The following is a 9,248-nucleotide window of genomic DNA, read 5'->3' as shown; positions in this document are numbered from 1 at the left end:
GGGTACTTCCTAGGAATATAGATAATCCAGCCGTTTAAAATAGGTGTAGGTTTAAGAAAGTTAACCCATTTAATAAACGGACGGATCACGGGTTAATTCGCTTATCAACGGATTCGGATCGGGTCACCGTGACCTTTTATTGGATCATTTATATACACATAAAAAAACCTTAATCGTTAGCTCTCCTCTCGGCCCTCAATCTCAGCTGTCACTTCCTCTCCTCTGGCTACCTGCTACGAACTACGCAGCATGGCGGCACTCCACGTCGCCCGCACGCCACACAGCCCACACTCCAGGCAACCTAGCATGCCATCGCCACACTCCGTCGTCGTCGCTGCACTCCATTGCCGTTGCTGTCGCCGCACGCTGTTCGGCCTGTCCCCCTCCCTCTCACTCTTAGTCTCCCTTAGTCCCTCTCTCACGATCTCGACTCTCCCTCACTCCCATCGCCGCACGCCGTCCGGCCCATCCCCCTCCTCACTCTCAATCTCCCTAGGTCCCTCTCGGCTCTCTCAGACTTGTGAACCAAATCCAAATGCAAAGGGCAGCTTCTTCTGCATTTTTTTTTTCACATTTCACTTTTTTTTAAAGATTCAATGAATAAAATAAGTACTTTTCTTTAAAAAAATAAAATTAAAAAAATTAAAATATACAATTATTTTTAAACGATGAACCCGTGACCCGCCCGTTTATTAGGATTTATATGGTTAAGACCCTTTTATGACCCGGTCCGTTGATGACCCGCTCAGACTCGGCCCGCCCGCCTGTTTTGCCACCCCTAGATCCCACGCTATTTTAGTTGGTTCGGTATCGTTTAAAACATCTTAAAAAATAATTATTTAAAAAAAATTGTATAAGTACTTGTATGTGTAGCTTATACTTAAAAAAAATATGTATAAAAAATAAATATTACAAAAAATATATCTTTCTAAAAAAATACTTATTCGGAAAAATATACTTATAATAAGTAATCTCATATTACTTTTAGATAAATGATGTTTTAGATAAATACTTTTTCCAAGAAAATAATTTTCTATAATTAATCTCAAATAATCCCTTTGTGATTGAGAAGTTCTAAATTGTACATGAACATAAAAAATATAAATAAAAATCATTGTTTATACTTAAATCATGCATATTTTAAAATTTAATCTGACATAATCTATTTTCCTTAACTTAGTTTTGGAGTGGTGCCTACGACGTCCAAACGATGAAATCCCTTCGGTTAAAATGTTGAGGAGCGGAGTTAGGATCCAAAAATGATGTTTGTTTTTCAATTTGGATAAGGAATGAAAGAAAAATTAAGAGAGAGAGAGAGAGATGAGAGTGTACGGCCAAGGGTGGGGGTCTTGAATTGAAATTCAATTTGAATGCATCGGGAACTTTCCTGATGCTTCAAGTATATATATATTATTATATTATATTAATATATTTTTATATTATATTATTTAATTAATATTTATTGTTATTTATTTATTTATTTATTTATTTATTAGAATTATTACATTCTCCCTTTCTTATAAAAATTTCATCCTCAAAATTTGCTAATCAACACTAATCGAAACTTCTAGAATTTCTAAAATGATCATTCGACTCTAGAAAGAGCCGACAGCCACCCACATAGCGGCCTCATCCCAAATTTATTAATAACTCTCACTTATAGTGAAGGAATACCGTGGTTACATATAAGGCCTCTAGGAGATTCCAAGTAGTCAATTAAAAAATCTCCCACAAATCACTCATAACCTAAAACCAAAACAAATAGATTATAATTAAACAACCCTAACTAAACGACTTATACTAAACACATCTATATTCCAAAATAACCAAGCAACTACTTGAACAGGTTACCTGACTAGCGTTAGGCCTCGTTGAATAAATGTGGGTACCTCTGACGTATTTCCTCTTCTAATTCCCATGAGACTTCCTCAATTGCATGATTACATTAGAGTACTTTTACTAACGGGATCTTCTTAGTACATAACTCTTACTCCTTCTAGTCTAGAATCTGTACTGGCATTTCTTCATATGTTATGGTGCCACTGACTACCAATGACTCATAGCTTATCACATGCGAAAGATTTGGCACGTACTTTTTCAGCATGAACACATGAAACACGTCATGAATCTTAGATAACGCCAAGGGTAACGCTATTTTGTAAGCAACTAGATCAATCCTCTTCAGTATTCTGAATGACCTAATATACCTAGGAATTAGCTCACCCTTCTTCTCAAATCTCATAATTCCCTTTATTGGAGTAATCCTCATAAATATCTTATCCCCTATATCACACTCTAGCTCCCATCGACTAGTATCAGCATAACTCTTCCGTCGACTCTTAACTGTTTTAATTCTTTCTAGGATGAATTTGATTTTCTCAGAAGTCTATTGTATAATCTCTGGTCCCCAAATTTGGCATTCACCAACCTCATCCCAATACAATGGATATCAGCACCTTCGACCATATAGCGTTTCATACGGTGTCATATCGATACTAGTTTGATAGCTATTGTTGTAGGTGAACTCAACTAATGAGAGATACTGAATCCAACTTCCTACAAAATCCAGCACACATGCCTGCAATATATCATCTAATATCTAATTTTTTTCTTTGATTGTCCATCAATTTGGGGGTGAAATATTGTGCTAAAGGTAAGTTGAAATCTCAAGGCTTTCTGCAAACTTTTCCAAAATTGGGAGGTGAATTGTGGGTCTCGATTTGAAATGATGGACACCAGTGCACCGTGTAGTATAACTATCTCGTGAACATACAATTTTGCTAGTCTATTCATGGAGTAGTTAACTTTGATTGGAATAAAATGGATAGATTTTGTTAGACGGTTGACAACTACCCAAACGACATTTTGCCCATGAAGTGCCGGTGGTAATCCTGTGACAAAATCCATAGAAATGTTGTAAAAACCCGACCTGAGATAGGTGTATTAAATAAATAAGAAAAGAGAAGGAAAATTAAAAGGTAAAAATCAATAGGGCTTGTCGAGGAGGCTTCTTTTCTCGTCAACAAAGTCTCTTGTGTAGTTCGGTGACGAAATTTAGTAGCTTATCGACGAGGAGATACCGAGGGATTTTGGGAAATTCTGAAATCTCAAGCTCTTTGACAAACTTCCTCTTGCAGCTCGTCGACAAGGATGTCATCTCATCGACGAGGCTAGCCAGGTCAACTTGGTTATAAATATCTTTTGGCTTTACTTAAGAGTTAAGAAACCAAATTCTCTCTCTCTCTCTCTCTCTCTCTCTCTCTCTCTCTCTCTCTCTCTCTCTCTCTCTCTCTCTCTCTCTCACACACACACACACACACATACACACTCAGATTTCGGGTCATTTGTTACTCAACTCAATGATCCAACATTACTATGTGGATTGGAAGGAGAATCTCTTCGAGGATAGCGAATCAGATCTACGTTTTTAGGATTTTCGGGTTTTGACCCAAAATCGAGGTAAGGGTCCGATTTCGTTTTCGTTTCGGTATATATCTAGTAATAAGAATTATAGTGAAGTATAGTTTTTTTATGTTTAGGTCTAGGGAACTCGATTCGTAGTTTTGGAGCCGCAGAGTTCGTGTTTTGGTATTCGGGGAAAGGTTAGGGGATTATGTTTATATTAGTTATTTTTGAAATCTGAATTGATAAAACTGTAGTCTACGATTCTACGTATGTTTTGGCTACTTATTTGGAAAAATCTATCGAGTGAAAATACGGTATTTTCGAGTTACAGTTCTGGTAAAATTGGGGGTTTCGGATATCATCTTCATTTCTATTTAAAAACGTATGTTTATATAAACTGTGGTATCGAGATGACCATACCTGTATTTGTATTAAACTATATTCTCGAATTGAAAACGATATGATTTTTTGTATACCCAAATAAGTGTGGAATGAACTGTTGTATGTAAAATGATCCAGGTTTTGTGAAATAGTCATGATGGCTAATTACCGTAAATTGAGAGGTATAGGAACATGAGTTCTAAAATGTTCCAGGTTTTGTGAAATTACCATGTCTCGACTAAATATCATGAGCAAATGCCATGTCTCGGCTAAATACCATGGGCAAGAGTGTCCGACTCTATATCCGAGGGTGTGAAATACCACATATATACCGGTTAGTCACCGATGGGTGTTTTGACATCGTATTAGCAACGATATTGCTCTAGGGCTTCGGCTAATGCTAGGTTATCGGGTGCTCCATGTAATGCGGCCGGCTTTGGCCGAAGAGTGTGACGACACTAACTGTATGCTTGGTGAGATGTATACTGGAACTGTGTTGTGAAAATACTAGAACTATATTGTGTTATGTTTTATGTCGAAATAACACTTATGTGCCACACACTGATATAACATGTTTCTTCCCTACTGAGAGGTGTCTCACCCTGTTACATTCTCAAAATTATCATCATCATCATTTTTTTTTTATTTTTTTTATATAATAACAAATTACTCCAATATTTGAATATAATGAGCACCCCTACGCAATGGAAAACATAAATCACATAACCCCATATACATATATATACAATACTAGAATTCAGTATTCTCAACCATATCTACATAATACATCACTCTCTCCAGTGTCAACTACCCCAAAAATACAAAATCCTATACCAAAACTTATCCTATAACTAGAGTGATCAAGTAAATCCCCTATCCGCGAGCCTGATCTGCTCACCTAGTTGGCTCACTTGTAAAATGTTAAAGTAATGGGGTGAGTCAACGCTCAATAAGTGGAAATATGTTATTACTAGTGTATGACGACCGAGTCATAAAATTATAGTAATAGTATTTAAAAACTGCATGATTTGGCAAATCTATAAAACATATGTATAATAGCTTAAAATATTTGTATCATCTGAGCTTTCTATCATTCATATTGGTATAATATACTACATACAACAAAACTGTAACAATATATACATATACATAACTGTGCTCTTTCTCTGGAACTCTGTATGTCATGATTTAACCTCTCATGATAGGGTTGTGAGCCCGTAGGTGGGACTTAACCTAGTCGGCCCTCCAGGTAAGTCACTATACTTTACGCTACTCCAACCTGACCAAACTGTATACTCTCCTAAGCTCTAGACGGGCTACTACCTCGTCAAACCGGCCCCCCTCCACCCAGCGAACTAGCGAGCTGCATACTCTCTGAGCACGGTCGATGGTACCCACACACTATCTGAGATATGTGGTTGCACTTTATCTGTATCTAGCAACGGTACCGTGCTCTGTATTCTATATCTGTACTGTATCTGTTTGTAATCTTTCCTCAGGGATTTGATATTATATATATACATACTATACTCTTTATACTATTTTCATTATATTTCCAAAATAACCATAACATTATATTGTTGTACTGTAAATACTATAATATCTTGAGCATCTTGATGCTATAACTGTGTAATCTGCCTGTACCTTCTTTCTATATAATTTGTCTGTATTTCCTTTCTATATAATCTAAGTGTTATGGCATTTAGGAAAACATAACTTTCTATATACACTGTATATACTGTTTTGAATAAATATATGTATACTAATATATATATATATATATATATATATATATATATATATATAACTATCTATGTAATCATCTGAAATAAAACTGTATATGTATACAAATTCTATCTGCATAAAATCTGTAATTATCTAACTATATCTGTATAACTTGAAATACTGAAAAACTACATAAAACTCCATATCAATATCATATACTCAGGCCACATATGCTTTAAAAATTCATATCATGTATAATATCTAGTAAACATGCATACATATATAAAATTTCTGATAACGTAAGTAAATCTCTTAACATGGCATATTTTCCTTACCTTATCTCTGAAAAGCTCTTACTGTACTCTAACCTGATACTCGTAGGGTTCTTAGCTCAACATCCTGAAAACAGTATCCCCCAGAGCAAAACATCAGTATTTTCCTACCTATAATATTTCTTATAATTGAGAGAAAGACAAATACCGAATAAAATGTCTTGCCCTAAGATTGGGATGAAATCCAAACCAACTCCACCAACGATCAGCTCTAGCAGACTTGTAAAGAACTTCGCCAGGATTGTCATGGTGGCTTTAAATCGTCAATCCGGCGGCCCGGAATCTAAGAGAGAAGGGGTGGAAGACGTTTTAGAGAGAGAAGGAGTTTCTTGTGCTGATTTTTCATCAAAAATCCGGGTTGTCACTATTTATAGAGCCGGATTCGTCGACGAGACACGTCACCTCGTCAACGAGTCATTTAATAATTTCATCAACGAACTTTCCCCTTCATCAACGAATTTCAAACTGTCCAAAAACCCTTCTCGATATCTTATCGTTGACAAGGCGTGGCTTCGTCGACAAGGTCCCCTTATGCGCTCATCGACGAATTCCCTATGTTCGTCGGCGAGGCCCTATGTAAGAATTCTGAGTTATTATCTCCAAAGTGCAATGTCGTCGACGAACACAAATCCTTCTATTTCTGTTTCCATTTCCCTTTCTCTTTATTATTTAAATACCATTATTTTTTGGGTCGTTATACACCCTGATTATACAAATGTGTTTCAGGTCCTTCGAGTGCGTTCGGGTGCGTGGTTATCAGTTTGCCTCGTATAGTACTTGTGTAAGTACTGATTTTGTAACCAGGTTGTCAATGTTGGGTTTTGTAGACACCCGGGGTATGTATTGTGTTTTGGAGCGTAGACTCTGGTTATGTATAGACTCTGGTATGGTACATTGTATGTATTGGAAAGAACATTTCCGCTGCGTATGTGATGTGTATGTATGTGTATGTGAATGTGAATGTGTATAGGGTATACGTGTACCCCACGGGGACGGACCCTCATTCAGTATATTATCATGTATGTTTTAAATGATACAGAGCCAGGTTAGATTACTAAATCACACCCTGGGGCCCATTTGCAGGTTCGAGGCGTGACAAATGTGCTCCCACTTCCACTAAGGAATGTGGAGTGGTTGCAATGGCTCCATTAGTCTCTGATTTTCAGCCTTCACTTGCTAACACATAAGACACTGCTCTACAAATCGAGTAATTTCTCTTTTCATGTTGTTCCACTAGAAAGATTCTCGCAAATCTCGATATATCTTGGTGCTTCCTGGATGCACTGTATAAAGGGAGCAATGAGCCTTTTCCAGAATTGTTCTTTTAATCCCTACATCATTGGGTACACATAATTTGGTGTGAAACCTTGAAACCCCATCATCTGAGATATTAAAATCCACCCTCAATCCACTTTGTACCTTACCCATAATCTTCCCAAACTCTGCATCTTTCATCTATACGACCTTAATCTTTTCACAAACTCATATTCAATTCCTTTTGCATAAAGAATTACTTAAGACTTTTATGATCTGTAAAAATCTCGCACCTCTCACCATACAGGTAGTGTCTCCAAATTTTCAACGCAAATATCACTGCCGCCAATTTCAAATCGCGCGTAGGATAATTTTTCTAGTACTCCTTGAGTTGCTGATAAGCATATGCAATGACCTTCCCCCGTTACATTAAAACACATACAAGCCCTTTCCGAAATGCGTCACTATAAATCACAAAATTGCCTACTCCTGAAGGAATTGTCAGTATTAACACAGTGATGAGTCGCTGCTTTAATTCCTGAAAGTTTTGCTCACATTTATTAGTCCACTCATACTTCACATTCTTTCTTGTCGATCTCGTCAGAGGACCTGATAATTTAGAAAATCCTTCCACAAATCGGCGATAATAGCTTGTCAAACCTAAGAAACTCCTGACCTCGTGAACATTCTTCGGTCTTGCCCAGTCCACTACTGCTTCTATCTTTCTTGGGTCTGCTGAAACACCATCTTTGGATATCACATGTCCTAAGAATGCAACCTTTTATAGCTAGAACTCACATTTCTTGAATTTGGCATAAAGTTTCCTTTCCCTTAGCAACTGGAGTACCAATCTTGAATGATTCTTATACTCCTCGAGATTTTTCAAATAAACCAAAATATCATTAATAAATACCACCACAAACTGATCCAGATATTTATGGAAGATCCTGTTTATAAGTTCAATAAATACAGTAGGAACATTAGTCAGTCCTAATGGCATAACTAAGAATTCGTAGTGATCATATATGGTTCGAAATGCAGTCTTTGGAACATCCTCTGACTTTACTTTCACTTGATGGTATCTGAATTCGAGATCGATCTTAAAGAAGACTTGTGTTCCCTAGAGTTAGTCAAACAAATCATCTACATGGGGAAGTGGATACTTGTTCTTAATTGTCACCTTGTTTATTTCTCGATAATCGATACACATCCTCATCGATATGTCTTTCTTTTTAACAAAAAAAAACTAGTACGCCTCACGGTGACAAACTAGGTCTGATGAATCCTTTATCCAGTAACTCCTATAACTGTTCCTTTAATTTTTTCAATTCTACTGAAACCATTTTATATGGAGCCTTAGAGATTGGTCGGGAGGCAACCCGAGTAAGTATTCTAGGAATAAATTAAATAAATCCCTCACTATTGGGACATCCTTAAGGTTTAATTCTCATTCTAGTGTTTCATTCACACATGCCAAGTATGTAGGGACCCGAATCTGGAAAATAAATAAAGAAAAGAGAAGGGAATTAAAAAGGATAAAACAGCAGAGCTCATAGACGAGGCTTCTTTTCTCGTCGACAAAGGCTCTTCTGTGGCTCAATGACAAGTTGCAGGGGCCCGTCGACGAGAAGATACCGAGGGATTTTCATAAATTCTAAAATCTCAGGCTCGTCGACGAACACCCTTCTTCAGCTCGTCGATAAGAACTCTAACTTGTCGACGAGGCTAGTCGGGTCAACCTAGTTGTAAATAGAATATTCATTGCTTCATTGCGAAGTTATCTCAATTCTCTCACTCTCTGTTTAGAACACAAACCAGCCCTCTCTCTCTTTCTCTAAAATTTTGTTTCGTCTATTTTCGAAATCAACGATCTGACATCGCTACGTGGATTAGGAGGAGAATCTCTATAGTTATAGCAGATCAGATCTTCGTTCTGAGGATTTTCGGGTTTTTCCCTAAAATTGAGGTAAGGATCTGATTTCATTTTTGGTTTGGTAGATATGTAGTAGTTGGGATTATAATTAAGTGTTGTTCTTCGGTTTTTAGGAATTCAAATTTCACCATATTATCTGTCATAATTCTTAGAGTAATTTTTCCTAAAATTTCCCTAAGTTCTCAATACCCTAAATAGCTAAATAAAAGTCTACATTA

Source organism: Malania oleifera, chromosome 3 (genome assembly GCF_029873635.1).
Source record: "Malania oleifera isolate guangnan ecotype guangnan chromosome 3, ASM2987363v1, whole genome shotgun sequence".
Classification (NCBI taxonomy): Eukaryota; Viridiplantae; Streptophyta; class Magnoliopsida; order Santalales; family Ximeniaceae; genus Malania; species Malania oleifera.
The sequence above is the reverse complement of the archived record's forward strand: the minus strand, read 5'-3'. Positions refer to the sequence as shown.